The sequence below is a fragment of the Ranitomeya variabilis genome, chromosome 4 (genome assembly GCF_051348905.1).
Source record: "Ranitomeya variabilis isolate aRanVar5 chromosome 4, aRanVar5.hap1, whole genome shotgun sequence".
NCBI lineage: Eukaryota > Metazoa > Chordata > Amphibia > Anura > Dendrobatidae > Ranitomeya > Ranitomeya variabilis.
Window position 1 is genome coordinate 108,339,197 of NC_135235.1, and position 21,299 is coordinate 108,360,495.

The 21,299-nt window shown below is 44.6% G+C and overlaps 1 protein-coding gene across 5 annotated transcripts in view; it reads right to left on the reverse strand.

The window, feature by feature from the left end:
• Window positions 1-21,299, reverse strand: part of MARCHF8 (membrane associated ring-CH-type finger 8) — a 284,339-nt gene that overhangs the window by 193,781 nt on the left and 69,259 nt on the right. The window lies entirely within an intron of this gene.

A 21,299-nucleotide genomic window follows, 5' to 3' on the forward strand; every position in this document is an offset into this window, starting at 1 on the left:
GAATACATTGCGTGGCCCAAATATTCGCATTTCCTTCTGTACACTGAAGAATTAAAGGGAACTTGTCATCCGATTCATGCTCTCCTAAAGTACTGTTCACAATTGCATAAGTTAGGAGCCTCCATTGCAAGATCAGAGCTATTCTTCTCCTACAACACAATGGAGCCCAGATCAGCAATATGAGGAAATACCTTTCAATATGAGCATAGTTTCTCCGTAACGCCACCATAGGAGAGATAAGGAATTACACAGTGCCCATTCAAACCAATAGGTTATCGGTGTAATGTAGGATAGCCTCTTTGTATTCCAATCAAGAAATGAGGATCCAGAGCTGAGGACCCCAACTCTTAACTCTCAAAATAATTTATAGGGTAAGTGAAAATGGGTTCATGAAAGTGGACAACCCCCTTAAAATGCATCAATGCACTGTGATTGTAAGAAACTTTTCTTTCCCCATTTCAAACACTTAAGAAGCACTCCTGAAAAGATATTCAACATGTGGCCCTAGTGGTAAATTTACGGCCCATGCTCGGAGATGTAGAACAGCCTTGTACGTAAGCCGGAAGCTAACCATCTGGTGCGGTGGTATAACTATAGAGCTATGTAATCGGGATACGATTAGAGGCATACCATTACAGACACAGTGCTGTGTTCTGCTGTATGATGTGCGGTTAATAACGAGTAAATGATCGAGATTGTTAAAAGGCCAAGCCGTCTTCCTGCTATAATAAAAATGTGCCTGTTCTAAGCAGATAGGGACGGGAGCCAACAGAAAGCACTGTCTGCCGCTTATCTCTTGTATTTCCAAGGTGTTTAACACATTTTTGGCAGAATCATTGGAACAAGTATTTTTATTACGCCTTTTTAGAAATCTATGAAAGCCAAAGCAACACATAAGGTAAAGAATTTATTTACAGATAAGGCACTGGAGGCAAGGCATCATTCCTCCCACTTGAAAATACTTTCTAACCACATGATAAGCAACCTTGAAAAATAGCCTTAAAACATTTAAAAGGGAACCGATCACATTTATTAAAATAGTTTGATTTGCAGTCATTATTTTCAAGGCAAGGGAAGCTGAACAGATTGATACATGATTTATGCGCACTGTGGATTTAGGAGTCCAGTGGGCGGAGTGACTCCATCATTGACAGCATTCCTTGTAGAGCAAACATACAGTTTATCTTTATTATCCTTTAGGATCTATTGCAAAATGCTTAATAACTGTAAAAATGATTTAAAAGCAGGGTAATTTCTTCTGTAAGTTGTAGGCCGACACATTCCCTTATTAGAGAAATTCTACAAGTAACTAAAGAAAAGCTCCGGGTAATCACGGACCACAGGCTCAATTTTAGCAACCATGCAAAAATCATATTCAAACCATTATTTGCTTTGTGGATTGCTTTATTCTGCATCACCGTATATGTAATTTCCAGTACAATCTACACAGTGTTTCTATAGCAACTTGTGAAATTTGTGATCCCTTGAACCTATTCATCTGGTGTAAATTACTTTTTTTTTTATAAGAATGTGCTACACAGGATGTCCTTATAACGAAAGGTTTTGCCACATGCTAAAAGACCTTCATCATGTAATGTTCAGCTGAAAAAGGCAATTGTTAATGAACTCCCTTAATTGAACCATCCGAATAATTAAAATCAACCAGTGGAAAAATTGGAGTTTATGTATGTTTACTGAGAGTACAAAGCTCTGTGCTTACCCCTACGAGCTACGATGGGTAAAGAATGTTAGATTATTGGGGTTACAATCTGCGGGACTCCCACCGGTCACAGGAGTTGGAACGGCGTAGTTCACATAGTTGGCGTCAACCATTTCGGTTATTGCAGCTATATCAGCGTGAGCCATCGGTCTTGTTCAGATCAGCATCACTGAGCCGCTATACAAATACGGTCTCGCTCACCGGCTTACGTGTATCACCTACTGACAAATACAGCTCTGTTCATAGCTTTGGTGTGCCTCCTGACAGACATACACAGCTCGGCTATTGAGGCACAGTGAGCCTTCTGATACAGCCAGCTCTGCTATGTTGCTGGACTCTGCTACTTCGTTAGCTAGCTCCTGCGTGCATCTAATTATTCACTAATTCGCAACACTCTGGACTCTGCGACATTGTTAATGAGTGTCATCTGGTCTACTCAAATCTGCTATATCTCAGGACTCTGAGCAAAGAAGAACGGGGGGCTTACTGAAGCCATAGTGGGCTGTGGAGTCGGAGTCGTAGCCCATTCTGGTGAAGTCGTAGCACATTCTGGTGGAGTCGGAGGTTTGGCTTACCGACTCCACAGCCCCGGTCTCTACCTCGCCTTTGGTTGTCCAGTCTTTACGGTCTTTAAAGTTTTAAACTATACCACCCTGTTGGACCCACATCTTCAGTCTGTGTCCCATCAGTTCTTGCATACGAAGGGCTTTGAGAATCACTCGTCAGGTGAAACACTCCTATTTTTTTAAGCTGAAAAACCCCTTTCAACAATTAATAATAACAGTTAATCCTACGATTGCATTATTTTTCACAAAGCACAGAGTAAATGCAAACTGATTGTTAACATACAGGCTAATCTAATCCCAAGACTGATTGTCTTTTCTTCTCATGTCCATCTGCCACTCGATGCATTTATCTTCATACAGAATCCTACAAAAACAATGGAGCAATATGCCCTGAGACATGAAGGGAGATGAGACACAGTAGTATCAGTGACAAAGATTTGTATTGGACACTCACATTAAAAGGTGTAAATAACCCGTAAACAAAAAACAAGATGGGGAAAAATCTAGCAACACGTATCATCAACAAATCTTATGTTCAAAAAAATAGCAGCACAGAGCGTAATAAAGTTGGCACATGTACCTCAGAGAGAGAGCATTAGGTGACGACCAGGAATATGAGCGTGCCGAATGAAAAGGTGGTGTATAACATGTAGTATGCATCTACATTTCATAGGTATAAAGTGCAATAAATGACTAGTGCTTACCCATGTGGGAGAGAGGGGGTGGGTGATGAACAGTGCGTGCCACAGCCCCGACGCGCGTTTCCCGTGGTGGGCTTCTTCAGGGGGCATATATAATCACCTCCAAGAACTGCAAATCAGACCCCATTCTCTTAAATGGGATCTGATCTGGACATGTACCAGATAGCTCTTCTGAAGAGAGAGCTTCTTTTATACCACTCCCCATTCTTGCCAATTATTGAGAATCCCAAATACAGTATCCCCTAAAAATTAACCCAAAAAGGCTATAATGCATGTTTTGTAAATCTAGACAATGTCTTAGAAATTCATAGATTCACTCTGAAATATTTGTCAGTATAGTTTTTTAGAAAATGATTGCGTGCAGCAGAAAAAAAAAATATTAATGAAATAGATATGAAATGTGAGGATATTAATGTAGATAATGAAGGATGACACATGGGAAACAAAATACCATCATACCCTTAAGCGATACCGGCAGACCTTGCAGAGAAAGTAATTAAAAGATGAGCAAAAATTAAATTAAAATGATCTAAAAAGCACAAGGAAATAAAAATGAGAACGGAGGAAGCTGGAGAAACCTGTGCATTGCTATGCTTTATAACAGAGCACTCTGATGCAGTTGCATACATTTGCCTCTTAGATAATATAAATCAGCAGCATGTCAATTCTTTCAGAGTTTTCGCAGTGCTTTTTCACTTATAAAAAGCAATAAAACTGAAAAAATAGTTAAAAAAAAAAAAACCAAAAAAGTTAAAAAAATATTTTTTGGCGTTTTCTGCTGTCGCTGCGGTTTTGGTAAATAAAACCTTATTACACACCCAAAAAATAATTGCGAAAACACTGACAACTGGGTGTTGTGAAAGCAGCGTTCTTCCTTCCAAGAGAGCAGGTTTTGGCTGCAAAAAGAAAATTGCAGCAAAAACACTGCACTGCATGTGAATACAGCCTTAGTCCCACTTTTGATTTTTTTTTTTTCCCCCCAAATACAGCCTGCGTTGGTGAGGTGATGAAGGGGGCTGGCTTATCTCATGGACAAACCCCCCCTTCTCTGTCTCAGTTTGACAGCTATGTACATTTTTTCAACCAATTTTCTTTACCTCTTTATAAGCAGTCTTCATTAAAAACATTCCATGGGTGTACAGCCGCTTATTCCTCATACTTTGCAATCATTGTGGGTGTCAAATGGTTTAACATGCACACTTTAAACAAGAAGAACGGCAATGCCTAGTTTTCCAATTATTCATATATTTCGAGGAGGAATACCAGAGGAAAGGCACAAAGCAGAAGTCTAAGATGCTCAGAATTCACATGGAAGAAAAGTATTTGCTAAGAGCATGGGAGGATAATAATGAGGGCGGAGTGGAGCGCCGAAGGAACGGGAGAGAGGTATATATATATTTTTCTAAATATATGGATGAGATGTGTGCCTGTATAGAGGGAGCTACGTGGGGGCTCATCCTGCACAGAGGGAGCTACGTGGGGGCTCATCCTGCACAGAGGGAGCTACGTGGGGGCTCATCCTGCACAGAGGGAGCTACGTGGGGGCTCATCCTGCAGAGGGAGCTACGTGGGGGCTCATCCTGCACAGAGGGAGCTACGTGGGGGCTCATCCTGCACAGACCGTGCTACGTGGGGGCTCATCCTGCACAGACCGTGCTACGTGGGGGCTCATCCTGCACAGACCGTGCTACGTGGGGGCTCATCCTGCACAGACCGTGCTACGTGGGGGCTCATCCTGCACAGACCGTGCTACGTGGGGGCTCATCCTGCAGAGAGGGAGCTACGTGGGGGCTCATCCTGCACAGAGGGAGCTACGTGGGGGCTCATCCTGCACAGAGGGAGCTACGTGGGGGCTCATCCTGCACAGACCGTGCTACGTGGGGGCTCATCCTGCACAGACCGTGCTACGTGGGGGCTCATCCTGCACAGAGGGAGCTACGTGGGGGCTCATCCTGCACAGAGGGAGCTACGTGGGGGCTCATCCTGCCCAGAGGGAGCTACGTGGGGGCTCATCCTGCACAGAGGGAGCTACGTGGGGGCTCATCCTGCACAGACCGTGCTACGTGGGGGCTCATCCTGCACAGACCGTGCTACGTGGGGGCTCATCCTGCACAGACCGAGCTACGTGGGGGCTCATCCTGCACAGACCGAGCTACGTGGGGGCTCATCCTGCACAGAGGGAGCTACGTGGGGGCTCATCCTGCACAGAGGGAGCTACGTGGGGGCTCATCCTGCACAGAGGGAGCTACGTGGGGTCTCATCCTGCACAGACCGTGCTACGTGGGGGCTCATCCTGCACAGACCGTGCTACGTGGGGGCTCATCCTGCACAGAGGGAGCTACGTGGGGGCTCATCCTGCACAGAGGGAGCTACGTGGGGGCTCATCCTGCCCAGAGGGAGCTACGTGGGGGCTCATCCTGCACAGAGGGAGCTACGTGGGGGCTCATCCTGCACAGACCGTGCTACGTGGGGGCTCATCCTGCACAGACCGTGCTACGTGGGGGCTCATCCTGCACAGACCGTGCTACGTGGGGGCTCATCCTGCACAGACCGTGCTACGTGGGGGCTCATCCTGCACAGACCGAGCTACGTGGGGGCTCATCCTGCACAGAGGGAGCTACGTGGGGGCTCATCCTGCACAGAGGGAGCTACGTGGGGGCTCATCCTGCACAGAGGGAGCTACGTGGGGGCTCATCCTGCACAGAGGGAGCTACGTGGGGGCTCATCCTGCACAGACCGTGCTACGTGGGGGCTCATCCTGCACAGACCGTGCTACGTGGGGGCTCATCCTGCACAAACCGAGCTACGTGGGGGCTCATCCTGCACAGAGGGAGCTACGTGGGGGCTCATCCTGCACAGAGGGAGCTACGTGGGGGCTCATCCTGCACAGAGGGAGCTACGTGGGGGCTCATCCTGCACAGAGGGAGCTACGTGGGGGCTCATCCTGCACAGAGGGAGCTACGTGGGGGCTCATTCTGCACAGACCGTGCTACGTGGGGGCTCATCCTGCACAGACCGAGCTACGTGGAGACTCATCCTGCACATAGGGAGCTACGTGGGGGCTCATCCTGCATAGAGGGATTTACCTGGGGGCTCATCCAGCATAGAGGGAGGTACGTGGGGACTCATCCTGCATAGAGGGAGCTATGTGGGGGCTCATCCTGCATAGAGGGAGCTATGTGGGGGCTCATCCTGCATAGAGGGAGCTACGTGGGGGCTCATCCTGCATAGAGGGAGCTACCTGGGGGCTCATCCTGCATAGAGGGAGCTACCTGGGGGCTCATCCTGCATAGAGGGAGCTACGTGGGGGCTCATCCTGCATAGAGGGAGCTACGTGGGGACTCATCCTGCATAGAGGGAGCTACGTGGGGGCTCATCCTGCATAGAGGGAGCTATGTGGGGGCTCGTCCTGTATATCGGGGCTATTTGAGACTTCAAACTGTACATCTCACCTATCTGGGGGCTCATCCTGCATATAGGGGCTATTTGAGATCTAATACTGCATATAATGAGCTATGTAGGAGCTATGTGGGGGCTTATCCTGTATATAGGGTAGCTATGTGAGGGCCCATACTGTATCTAGGGAGGCTATGTGGGGGCTCATACTGTATATAGGGGGCTGTCTGTGGACTTATACAGTATATAGAGGGGGGATGTCAGAATACTTCGCTCTGCTCAATAATAAATGATACAATTAACATGGTAATGTTAATATTGAGCAGAATTAATTTCAGCCTATTAGTTCGGCCTCCACAACAATCAAGGTTTCATATGAGGCCCCTTGGGAAAATTAATTTCCCCACCCCTGCTCTAGTATGTATAGTGCTGTACATAATGGAAACATTTGCGCTGTAATTTTCCATCTCCAGATGTGCAATAGAGCACCGATTTGTTAATCAAATGATCTATCAAAGGGAATCATGAAACACGTCAAGGGATACATCAGGTACTGGGGGCCAATGCCTTCTAAACTGCCTGGGGCCCTGGTTACAACTTATTTGCAATTCTGCATAATTTTTAACACCATTTTCTTTATAATAATTCTTGTATTTTGCGTATATCGAGGCAAATTTTCAGGCACGTCCTCACTGGCGCTGGCTCCTTTCATGACTCCTTTGAGAGTTAGAAGAAGCAGATTTGCTCAGCCTCTGTGGACACACAACATGCACCGGCTCATATAGGGAATGCAAATTCTTACTATGTGATAAATTGAAAAAACAAAAATTATTAATTACCAGCTGAAACGCCGGCTCGAATACTGGGAGCCGATGGGAAGGGGAAATGGAAACTTAGCAAATAATGCATTATTATTTCCAGTGAATTCAGCAGAGCTGCACCCGCCGGCCGGTTATGTAACATTACTGCGGTCCGCAGGTCTTACTAGGAACTTTATAGTCTGTTTTATGACCTTTCTTAATTATACCACGTAAATATAAATCTATTTTACCTATGAAACAGCATTAAAAAGACTTCAAAATAAATTATCCGTTATCACAACAGCCACCCGGATAATGCTTACACCGTGACACAGTTCACTTTTCAGCACCCCCCAGGGAAAGGGGTTCTGACAGGTCAGTCAGGCACCCAGGAAGAGAAATAGACATGATATACATGTGAAAAGGATTTTGTGCAGCTCCATTAACCATGTTTTATTCATACGGATCTTCTGCCGTTTCACTTTCGGCGTGGCCACTTAAAAGTAACCCGTGTGGTATGGAAGGAGTTAGAAAGCCTGCTCTTATTTCTGGAACTGGGTCAAGCAGAAAGAACAGAGCCAAGCTGGAGAGACGGTCACCCTCACATTACACTGGGGCAGCTGTGAAGAGGCTGGGTGCTATCCAGAATATTTCCTGCTCATCGTGTCATGAAGAAAAAGGAATACGTCTGTTCAATTAGATTAACCGGTCTGTGATCACTACGGGCAAGAACAAATCTGACAGATTCTAAATATTCTACATAAAGTTATGTCACTTTGCATATATACGCATTACGTAATTTTTTTTGTTATCGTTGAGAGATGTCAGGTGAGAAGAGTCCACACCTGACTGCAGTATATAGATCTTAACGCATCATTTACATATTCCAGAGAAATCCACCTTTTTCTTACTAATACATTGGATCACAGATCATTTTATTCAGGTTCCTATGACCCATATAGACGTCTTAGGAGGGATGATGGAATTTATAGATTCCCTTTAAAGAAACCCCTAACCCTGGGATGGTAAAGTGACTATACGTTCCTCATCTCTAGTCTCCCTACCCGTCGGCCTCGGGCTGCCTCCTCTGCTCCAAATGGCGTTTCATTTCTCCTACTTCCAAGATGGCTGCTGAAGTGGCGTGGGGAGTGCAGTCATTAGGGTCACGACACGTGTAACCTATCCTTGCTATACTAAGCCCCCCTTTTAATATTTATGAATTAAAGTTCTTGTAATATCGTAGGAGGGTCTTTTTTTAGTTGTTTCCGGTCCATTTATTTTCAGGATCGATGGGAGATATACAAGCCCCATCAACGCCTTTAGCAGCTATGCTTATATGATTTAGTAATTCGGTTACATTTACATTCATCAGAACATCGTAAAAGTGTAATGATCACACAACTACTGATCACCAAAGTAAGATATTTCCATACTATAAGCCATCAAGGAAGGGATAGTGCCGTCTCGTACACTTATAGCATGTCCACAGAAAGAAGATGCGGCTCCCATCAGATGGGAGCCGCGTCTGTCTCAAGAATGGCGCCCACACCGCTGTCAGTAGAGAGGTGGTTTGAATTCTCATTCCTGGTATGGGAATCTTGCCCACTTCCCTACTGGCAGCAGCCCAAAATGGGGCCCCAATCTCCATATAGGCACTAGTCCCATTGGTGGAACCTGCATGCACTGTTCATGTATGATACATTCTGTGTATATCCCTTACATGTACAAACTAGAAATACCTTATAAAGGGGGGTCTTCACAACTTAGCAAGTGGTCATCTATCCACCGAATAAGTGATAATTTGCTGATCCAAGGGGGTCCTAAAGACCCTGGGAAAGAAGCTCTGAAATGCGCCGTTTGAATGGAACGAAGCCCGCACATGAGGGCCACTGTTTAATTCATGGCCAATGTGAGTGCCAGTAATAACTACGGTAAGCCATGTCCTTTGGCTCTCATTGTCTCATTCAAACACTTTACAGTCCTGTTCTCAGGATCAGTGGTGGGACCCTCCATCAATCAAATTATCAGCAAGTTATCGATCCTTCTAAGTTGGGACAACGACTAACATCTGCAGAATTGTAAATACACTGGTGGAATAAAATAGACTATAACCCAGGATAATTAATGCATGCATTGCTGTATTGTCAGTTTATTATTTTGTGTCTGTAATCAAAATATGTATACCGTATTTCTGTTTTGGATTTAATTAGGTTTTTCTTTTGTTTGTCATAAAATGAAGACGCTTATGTGACGCAGTAGATGGACCTGGCAGGCCAAAGCAATGGAGGTTTTTTTGTGAACGAAATCAACATAATTACAATTGTATAGAAAAATTAAAGAAAATGATTTTTGGAAATGCAACCAGCATAGTAATCAGCTGATCCCCATGGGTCTGCATGCTGCAATCTTACTGTCAGAGAAAGCTGCAGGTGTCACCACATTTCCCACTATATACACACACGACATCCATTGTGTGCCACTGGGAATAAAGGGTTGGCTGTACAGGAGGGTCTCTTTCCATTTACTTGTATAGGAAGTAAAATAACTGCTGAGAAAGCATGTTCTGAAATGATAAGAACCAAACGATCCATTCCAGGTCCATTCAGCATGCCATGATTGTCTCAAAAGGGACAATGCCTTTTGAAAGCACTTATCTTGAATATATTTTTAACTATTTTCACTCTTTGCCATGTTGGCAGGAAGGCCAGCCATAAGGTCCATATGAAGCGTCTTCACCAACAGCTGGCCAATGGACAGTGGCAGAGTCAGGCTCTGCTCACTTCTCACTTTAGACTTCTGTTGGAGCTGGACATTCGAAGGAAGACTGGAATATATTGTGAATATAAACATAAGTCATGTTTTGACAGAGTGGGAAAAGTTTGGCAGTGAGTGGCTGGTTTGGATTCTCTTAAGACTGAAATTACATTAACGGAGGGCTTTAAGAAAGTCAGTTACGGCTCTTAGATAGGTTGGAGTTCATTGTATTTTCAGTAAAAAAAAAAAAAAAGAAAGAAATTAAACAACACCTTTTCTTTTTTTTTGCTATGAATCCTGTTCAATAAAAAGGTACGTGCCCACGATGAGGAAAAATAGTGTTTTGGCGGAGACCCAAAAATCCCTTAATTCTGGCATTTGAATTTTTTTTTCTCGTTACACTGTTTAGCGATAACGTTAATTTTTTCTTTTTATATTGATAGATTGGGCGATTCTGAACGCAGCGATACCAAATGTGTATATTTGATGGTTTTTATTGTTTTATTTTGAATGGTGTGAAAGAGGGGTGACGAACTTTTATTTTTTTATATTTACAAAAACTTTTTTTTTTTTTTTTTTTTAGTTTTTGCATCCTTCAATAGTCTCCGTGGGAAACTAGAAGCTGCAGTACTCTGATCACTTCTGCCACACACAGGCGATGATCAGATCGCCTGTGTGTAGCAGAAGTTATCACTTGCTATGAGCGCCGACCACGGGTCTGCTGCAGATCTCTGGTTGTCATGACGACCCATGACCTGCGATCATGTGAGGGGTCATCGATGGGCGGGATTAGTAACGCGCTTCCAGTAAGCGCGAGTTAAATGTGGATCTCGATCCCACCCGCGGCTGTTGCAGACACATGTCAGTGGTCATGTGCCCGGAAAGGTACCAGTGCCAGAACCCGCACTAAACAGGGGGAGTCCAACATGGGCGTACTATTATGCCAACTTCGGAAAGGGGTTAAAAAAAATCTCACTGTGCTTTTTAACACTGCGTAATCTGACCTGCGGTGCGGGTTTCCAAGCCACAGCATATTAATTTCTTTAGTGGAGGCACTTGTCTCCTCTGCGTACTTTCGCTGAATAAACTGTCATTAGATGTGGTAAATCTGCACAGTCCTAAAAGACTCCACAGTGTGCGTGTAAGCCGCCTTGTTCTTAAAGAAGTCAGCTACTACTTTTTTATTGATCAATGGCGGTGTGACAGCCGGAACCCGCCAACCAACTGTTACCGGGCTGGCCAAGAGTTCTAGGATGCTGCAGGAACACAGCAGCTCCATCAAAACTATTGTGGACACGGTCAAGTACTACAGACTTTCCCCTGCCCATCTGAATAAGGGGTGGATAGGCAGCATCTATAAAAATGACGGAGTTGTTGTGTTCTGGCAGCATTCAAGAACTTCCGGCCGGCGACGGCAACAGTGGTTAATACTCACAGAGGTCCAAGTGGAGGGACCCACATTTATCAGACATATGGCATATACTGTCGATATACTAGAAATGTCCCATACGAAAAAAAACAAAGATTATAGAGAAGTTATATAACACCAAACGTAACATTCAGCAGTCACTCGACTATCGATCTGCTGCGGTCTCTAATCTTCCTGACCTAACCCTAAGAATACACCGTGTGCAGAATTATTAGGCAAGTTGTATTTTAGAGGATTATTTTTATTATTGATCAACAACTATGTTCTCAATCAACCCAAAAGAGACTCAAATATCAAAGCTTAATATTTTTGGAAGTTGGAGTGATTTTTTTTTTTAGATTTGTCTATCTTAGGCCGGTTTCACACGTCAGTGGCTCCGGTACGTGAGGTGACAGTTTCCTCACGTACCGGAGACACTGACACACGTAGACCCATAAAAATCAATGCATCTGTGCAGATGTCATTGATTTTTTGCGGACCGTGTCTCCGTGTGCCAAACACGGAGACATGTCAGTGCTCGTGGGAGCGCACGTATTACACGGACCCATTAAAGTCAATGGGTCCGTGTAAAACACGGACCACACACGGACCTTCTCCGTTTGCAGTCCGTGTGGCGTGCAGGAGACAGCGCTACAGTAAGCGCTGTCCCCCCCACTGGTGCTGAATCCGCGATTCATATGTTCCCTGCAGCAGCGTTTGCTGCAGAGAAAATATGAATAATAGTGTTTAAAATAAAGATCTATGTGTCCGCCGCCCTCCCACCCCCTGTGCGCCCCCCCGCTGTTCTGAAAATACTCACCCGCCTCCCTCGCAGTGTTCTGTGCTGGCCGGCCCTTCTACTGTATGCGGTCACGTGGGGCCGACGATTAGAGTCATGAATATGTGGCTCCACCTCCCATAGGGGTGGAGCCGCCTATTCATGACTGTAAATGAGCGGCCCCACGTGACCGCATACAGGAGAAGATGGGGCCAGACCAGGAAGCAGCGACAGCCAACGAGGGACGCGGGTGAGTATTTTCTGAACAGCGGGGGGGGGGCGCACAGGGGGTGGGAGGACAGGGGACACACAGATCTTTATTTTAAACACTATTATTCATATCTTCTATGCAGCAAACGCTGCTGCACAGAAGATATGAATCGAGGCTTCAGCACGATGCAGAGTGGGTACCACACGCTCCGTGTGGTACCCACTCGGCACACGGGCCACACACGTGTGCCGCACGTATGGCCTACGTGAGCTCACGGGCACACGGACACGGATAACTCCGGTACCGATTGTTTCCGGTACCGGAATTATCTGGACGTGTGGGACAGCCCTTAGGAGGATATCTGTTTGTGCAGGGAACTAGTACTGTGCAGAATTATTAGGCAACTTAATAAAAACCAAATATATTCCCATCTCACTTGTTTATTTTCACCAGGTAAACCAATATAACTGCACAACATTTAGAAATAAACATTTCTGACATGCAAAAACAAAACCCCCCAAAATTAGAGACCAATATAGTCACCTTTCTTTATGATGACACTAACTGCCTTCCATCCATAGATTCTGTCAGTTGCTTGATCTGTTTACGACCAACATTGCGTGCAGCAGCCACCACAGCCTCCCAGTCACTGTTCCGAGAAGTGTACTGTTTTCCCTCCCTGTAGATCTCACATTTTATGAGGGACCACAGGTTCTCTATGGGTGAACAAGGGGGAGATGTCATTATTTTTTCTTCTTTGAGACCTTTACTGGCCAGCCACGCTGTGGAGTAGTTGGAGGCATGTGATGGAGCATTGTCCTGCATGAAAATCATGTTTTTCTTGAACGATACCGACTTCTTCCTGTACCACTGCTTGAAGTTGTCTTCCAGAAACTGGCAGTAGGTTTGGGAGTTGAGCTTCACTCCATCCTCAACCCGAAAAGGCCCCACAAGTTCATCTTTGGTGATACCATCCCATACCAGTACCCCACCTCCACCTTGCTGGCGTCTGAGTCGGAGTGGAGCTCTCTGCCCTTTACTGATTCAGCCTCTGGCCCATCCATCTGGCCCATCAAGAGTCACTCTCATTTCATCAGTCCATAAAACCTTTGAAAAGTCAGTCTTAAGATATTTCTTGGCTCAGTCTTGACGTTTTATCTTATGTTTCTTGTTCAAAGGTGGTCGCTTTTCAGCCTTCCTTACCTTGGCCATGTCCCTGAGTATCGCACACCTTGTGCTTTTTGCTACTCCAGCAACAATGCAGCTCTGAAATATGGCAAAACTGGTGGCAAATGGCATCTTGGCAGCTTCATGCTTGATTTTCCTCAATTCATGGGCAGTTATTTTGCGCCTTTTTTTCCCCAACATGCTTCTTACGACCCTGTTGGCTATTTGCTATGAAACGCTTGATTGTTCGGTGATCACGCTTCAAAAGTTTGGCAATTTCAAGACTGCTGCATCCTTCTGCAAGACATCTCACAATTTTGGACTTTTCAGAGCCCGTCGAATCTCTCTTCTGACCCATTTTGCCAAAGGAAAGGAAGTTGCCTAATAATTCTGCACAGTAATAATTACCTGCACAAACAGATATCCTCCTAAGATAGATAGATCTAAAAAAAAAAACCACTCTAACTTCCAAAAATATTAAGCTTTGATATTTATGAGTCTTTTGGGTTGATTGAGAAAATAGTTGTTGATCAATAATAAAAATAATCCTCTAAAATACAACTTGCCTAATAATTCTGCACACAGTGTATAAGAATGTAAGCTAATATATAACAATAAGAGACACTGACCTAATAAGGCCTTGAAATTTGGTTTTCCTATCAGCATTATACAGAGGTTGTTTGTAACCATCATGGTCATCTCTTTAGTGAGATGCAAAATTAAAGGGATTTTGGGGAGAATACAGATTACTTTTCCTTAGAAAAGGCCATTAACATGTGATCTGAGCTAGGCAGATGAGGAGCTGTTCGATGGGGCGGTGGCACATGGCGAGTGCTGCACTTATCGGGTCTGTTTGACACTCACTTAGTAGAGACGGAGTCAGATATTCACTTTAACAGACTAGTGCTGCAAATACACAGAACAGCAGCGACCATTGTGTCAGTATGTAAGGACACCGACCAGAGAGGGTGCAGCGCTTGCCGAGTCAAATAGCTAATTGGCAGTGTGCCAAGAGTTAACCCCCGACCAATGGGCTAATTGTGGGGCATTCTAAGCCCCGGCCATCAATACTCAACCGATCTTTTCCGAGAAAACTCAACTGGCACAGAAGTATGACACTGGCATCTCATATATAATGGTGGATGCGTCCTTCTGTCCAAAACCGGAATGGGCGGCACCTGCGCAATGTTGCACCGGCTTTAATAAAATGGAGCCAGATATCGCGGCATGCATACCGCAATCTGTGGCACCATTTTAGTGAAGACACTGTATAAATGTACCAATAAAAATGTTCGCCACTTGGGTAGAATGGGTTCAATAGCTAGTTCTATTATAAAAAGTGAAAAAACGCATGAAGGGACATTGGAAAAGTTTTAAAGTCAGGAACTTTGATACAATGACCTACAGCACAATAGAGATTATTATTATTATTTTTTTTTAACTTGTCTTGTTTCAGTGCTCAAAAATTGGCAATGCAAATGAAGCCTTTGGGCTTTGGGGTTGAACATATGTCTTCGTTGTACTGATATCCTTACTTTAATAGCTTGCATTTTATTTTTACACGGCATAACCATGTTCTCTTACCTCTCTATTATTTATACAATCTAATTCATATTTAATGTTGTGATGTAGGCAAGACAATATTTTCTGAAGCCTCTAGATCTAGTCTTCCTCTGGAAAACAAGCATATATATCTATAATTTACTCAGTTTTTCCCCAACTGTATATCATACACATGTCTACCTGACCACATTTAGACTGGCTTGATACCGCCTGGGGAAACAGACATCAGGCCCAAATAGGATCCTCATAAAGGGCTACAGCAATCAGATTCCTAATGACACGATGGATTCCCTGGAGCCTCTGACCCTTCGTGTGTGTCTGATAGGGTTACTGAATGCCACATCAATTTTCACAATCCCAATGCTAACGATCAGCAAATAAGTTGATGGTATGTAACTGGGTGAACAATGTTGTCCCTACCAAGAACAACTTATGGACTGACTTAAGAGGGGCATTGCTATATAGGACACTTGTCCACAGACATCGAGAAGTGTTTGGCAAGTTCTACCCAGTGTGAACATCAAGGATTGAAGGGTTTCGGCCGCCATAACGGCCTATTCTTAGTACAGGTCATCACAATTCTCAGATTGGTGAAAGCACGACATCTGGAAACCCACTGATCAGCTGTTTTCAGCTCTGGCTGCATGTAAAGTTCCAGGTCCTTTCACGGAGTAGTGGCCGAGAACTGAAGCTCAGCTCCCACTGAATTGAATAGGACTAGCTGAATCCTTCAAAGCTCTGTGTACAAACAGGAAGTCTCATTTCACCACATGAGTCAGCATTAGAACTACAATTCCACCTCACTGCAAAGTCGTTGGCAAGGGGAGGAGCGGGGCAGCTGGGTCAAGAGATGAAGAGGAGGTGGCGTTGGGGCTGGCATGGACTTTGCAGTTAGGCAATATGTAATTCTAATGATAATTTGTGCAGGGAAAAAGAAACTTCCAGTTTCTACATAGAGCTTAATAGGATTCAGCTAGTCAGATTTTATTCATGGGATGTCATAAACCTAATGGAAAACAGAAGAATTAGCTGGGTAGAAAGGCAAAATGAGCAATTGTAAGTACACAGTGCTATATAATATGATGATTCCAACATACGAAGAGGATAAAATCTTTGATGGGAGGAGGAGTGCTTCTTTAATTTAAGCAGCAGTTACAATTTTATATATTTTTTTTATATACACACACTTAGAATTTTTTCTAGATTTCAGAATATCTTTTAAAAGGGGCTCCCCAATAACCTATGGACAAGAAGGACGTACACTCCAAATACACTCCTGCAGTTACGAGTCCTAATAGTTTGGCATCACAAATCTCAGATCTGGATGGCTTCCAGACAGTGAGCGAGGCAGAAAATGAGCCATGCTCAAGAAAGAGCCATCAAAAACAGGAAAACCAGAGCCCCGCTTTATACACCTCAGATGTGTAAAGAGCAGAACCGTCGCCTTTATTTATTGTTGCAAAACCACAAGTATTCGAAGACAAAAAGGCACTGGGCATTCTGCCAACGGAAAGCTGAAATTGGAAATCAGAATAAAAAATGTATGACTTGTGACTCACACTCAACAGAGCCTAGCGTAGGAAAGATAAATATACAGTAAGTACTTAGTAAAGGTTGGAAAAGGGCAGGAGCAAGCCGGAGACCGATCTGTTGCCTTAACAATAACCACATATTGTGAATCAACTAGCAGCAAGATGGCGCCACTGTGAAGGCACTATGCATAAGTGTCATTAGGGTCAGAAGAACCGGGCGTTGTGGCGGACAACACAGGATGGCAGTCAGGTACGGACTGGGGCTGAAATTCAGCCCTGGCATTTGAAATCACACAGGCCCATGCTGCCTCGTCCCCAAGCACCAGATGGGATATATTACTAATATTACCCTGGATGGAGGAAAGGAAGATTTACCACAAGACCAATATTTCTAATGATACCAATTGCCTGCTGGGGTAAGTGACGGAGTCAGCGACTTTGTGCTCCATCACAAATTCTAACAGTATACGTATTTTGATAACACCGATTCTGCTAACAACGTAGCAGACAAGGCAGCCCATGACCAGACAGGCCCTTCTGGCATTTGCCAGAATTGCCAGATGGCCAGTCCAGCCCTGATGGCAGTAATAAGCAGGCGTAATGACATCAACAGGTCGTCCTGCAAGATCACCTGTCCTATGTAGGCACGGACTGCAAACAAACCATTAGTCTGTTCCTACAGATATGCTCCATTCAACTTACTTAAATACTTAAAGGGGTTGTACAATCCAAATCGATAAGTCTGCAGTAACTGTGTGACTGCAGACCGATGAATCCCCCCTGTGCACACACTGTGCGCTACGAGGATTGCTGGTTTCAGACCCAGGACCAGAGGGCATGTATGAGTGCTACATACCCCGGCCAATGGGCTTGGCCTCGCTGCATACACTTGTATAGAGCAAGGATGCGCCCAGTCTACTGACACAATTGGGCGTGGCTTTGCTCCATACAGGTGTAAAGAGCAAGGCCACGCCCATTGGCCGGGGGGTAAATATAAGGCATACATGCCCTCCGTTCCCGGGAGGATTCACAAGTCTGCAGTCACACAGAGTGACTGCAGACTTATCGGTTTGGACCCCTTTAAAAGAAAAATCTGTTGTCTGAGAGCAGCATAATGTAGCGTCAAAGACCCTGAGCGATGTGTCACTTATCAAAACTACAGCAAGCAGCCCCAGAAAAAAAAAAAAGGTTTCAACAGGAGATCATCACTAGTGGACTTGTACACCTGCTACCAAGTAGTCCTCCATATTCATGAACTATTAATAAATCTGTCCCCACCACTGTATGACACTGTGTATACACAGAAAAAGCTGCGAGTCAGGGGGGTGGGATGGGTTATACAGAGCTCATAGGACTGTTAGATTTGCAGAAGATAAAACTGTGGTTTTATCAAAACTGCAGCAAGTGAAACATCACTGACTCAAGGTCTTTGCCCCAGATCATGCTGCTCTCAGATGGGGTAGCAAAGCCAAGATGACAGATTCCCTTAAAATGTCTAGCATGTTACTATAAAAAAGGACAGATAGAGTGGAGAGGCAGAGGCACTGAAGGATATTGCTTTAGGGATAATAAATGGATTTTGTTATTTACGTTGGCTTACTATAGAGCTCAATGTACAACAGTATGCAGTGAATGCCACAGGCTCCCTCTAGTGGTGGCTGCAGGTAGCCTCACTGTTTCACACATATACCGTATATCTAAGCAAGGCAAGTGGATCTAGAACTAAAGGTGAAGTTAGTATGTTGTGTCATAATATTGGGTACTTCATTTTTATATCTTAACTAGCTGAAGAGCCCAGCGTTGCCTGGGCATAGTAAATATCTGTGGTTAGTTATAGCACCTCACTTCTCTTATTTTCCCATCACGCCTCTCATTTTCACCCTCACATCTCTCATTTTCTCCCTCACACCTCTCATTTTCCCCCTCACTCCTCTTATTTTCCCCCTCACTCCTCTCATTCCCCCCTAACACTTGTCATTTCGACCTCACATCTGTCATTTTCCGATCACTCCACTATTTTCCCTCACTCCTCTCATTTTGCACTCACACCTTTTCATTTTCACCTCACACCTCTCATTTTCACCTCAGTATATACATGTTTGTCATCTCCCTTATATATGGTATACACCTGTATGTCATCTCCTGTATACACTCACCGGCCACTTTATTAGGTACACCTGTCCAACTTCTTGTTAACACTTAATTTCTAATCAGCCAATCACATGGCGGCAACTCAGTGCATTTAGGCATGTAGACATGGTCAAGACAATCTCCTGCAGTTCAAACCGAGCATCAGTATGGGGAAGAAAGGTGATTTGAGTGCCTTTGAACGTGGCATGGTTGTTGGTGCCAGAAGGGCTGGTCTGAGTATTTCAGAAACTGCTGATCTACTGGGATTTTCACGCACAACCATCTCTAGGGTTTACAGAGAATGGTCCGAAAAAGAAAAAAAATCCAGTGAGCGGCAGTTCTGTGGGCGGAAATGCCTTGTTGATGCCAGAGGTCAGAGGAGAATGGGCAGACTGGTTCGAGCTGATAGAAAGGCAACAGTGACTCAAATCGCCACCCGTTACAACCAAGGTAGGCCTAAGAGCATCTCTGAACGCACAGTGCGTCGAACTTTGAGGCAGATGGGCTACAGCAGCAGAAGACCACACCGGGTACCACTCCTTTCAGCTAAGAACAGGAAACTGAGGCTACAATTTGTACAAGCTCATCGAAATTGGACAGTAGAAGATTGGAAAAACGTTGCTTGGTCTGATGAGTCTCGATTTCTGCTGCGACATTCGGATGGTAGGGTCAGAATTTGGCGTAAACAACATGAAAGCATGGATCCATCCTGCCTTGTATGGAGCATCTTTGGGATGTGCAGCCGACAAATCTGCGGCAACTGTGTGATGCCATCATGTCAATATGGACCAAAATCTCTGAGGAATGCTTCCAGCACCTTGTTGAATCTATGCCACGAAGAATTGAGGCAGTTCTGAAGGCAAAAGGGGGTCCAACCCGTTACTAGCATGGTGTACCTAATAAAGTGGCCGGTGAGTGTATAGTATATACCTGTATGTCATCTCCCCTGTATATAGTATATACCTGCTGTGTGTCATCTCCCCTGTATATAGTATATAACTGTATGTCATCTCCTCCTATATATTAGTATATACCTGTATGTAATCTCCTCCTGTATATAGTATATACCTGTGTGTCATCTCACCTATATATAGTATATATCTGTGTGTCATCTCCTCCTGTATATAGTATATACCTGTATGTCATCTCCTCCTATACATAGCATATACCTGTATGTCATCTCCTCCTGTATATACTATATACCTGTAGGTAATCTGCTCCTGCATATAGTATATACCTGTGTGTCATCTCCTCCTGTATATAGTATATACCTGTATGTCATCTTCTCCTGTATGTACCTGTATGTCATCTCCTCCTCTATATAGTATATACCTGTGTGTCATCTCTCCTGTATATAGTATATATCTGTGTGTCATCTCCTCCTGTATATAGTATATACCTGTGTGTCATCTCCCCTGTAAATAGTATATATCTGTATGTCATCTCCTCCTGTATTAGACCTCGTTCACACATTATTTGGTCAGTATTTTTACCTCAGTATTTGTAAGCTAAATTGGCAGTCTGATAAATCCCCAGCCAACAGTAAGCCCACCCCCTGGCAGTATATATCAGCTCACACATACACATAATAGACTGGTCATGTGACTGACAGCTGCCGGATTCCTATATGGTACATTTGTTGCTCTTGTAGTTTGTCTGCTTATTAATCAGATTTTTATTTTTGAAGGATAATACCAGACTTGTGTGTGTTTTAGGGCGAGTTTCGTGTGTCAAGTTGTGTGTGTTGAGTTGCGTGTGGCGACATGCATGTAGCGACTTTTGTGAGATGAGTTTTGTGTGGCGACATGCGTGTAGCAACTTTTTGTGTGTCGAGTTGCATGTGACAGGTTAGTGTAGCAAGTTGTGTGCAGCAATTTTTGCGCATGGCGAGTTTTGCGCGTGGCGAGTTTTATGTGTGGCGCCTTTTAAGTATGTGCAAGTTTTGTGTGAGGCAACTTTTGCATGTGTTGCAACTTTTGTGCATGTGGCAATTTTTCCGCGTGTGCAAGTTTTGCGTGTGGAGAGTTTTCCATGAGGTGAGTTTTGCACGTGTGGCGAGTTTTGCATGTGGAGAGTTTTGAACGTGGCGAGTTTTGAGCGGCGACTTTTGTGTTTCGACTTTTATGTGGCGAGGTTGGTGTATGTTTGGTGAAATGTGCGCTGAGGGTGGTATATGTGTTCGAGCACGTGGTAGTGTGTGGCGCATTTTGTGTGTGTGTTCATATCCCCGTGGTGGTGTTGTAATAACCCATGTCGGGGCCCCACCTTAGCAACTGTACAGTATATACTCTTTGGCGCCATCGCTCTCATTCTTTAAGTCCCCCTTGTTCACATCTGGCAGCTGTCAATTTGCCTCCAACACTTTTCCTTTCACTTTTTCCCCATTATGTAGATAGGGGCAAAATTGTTTGGTGAATTGGAAAGCGCGGGGTTAAAATTTCACCTCACAACATAGCCTATGACGCTCTCGGGGTCCAGACGTGTGACTGTGCAAAATTTTGTGGCTGTAGCTGCGACGCCTCCAACACTTTTCCTTTCACTTTTTCCCCATTATGTAGATAGGGGCAAAATTG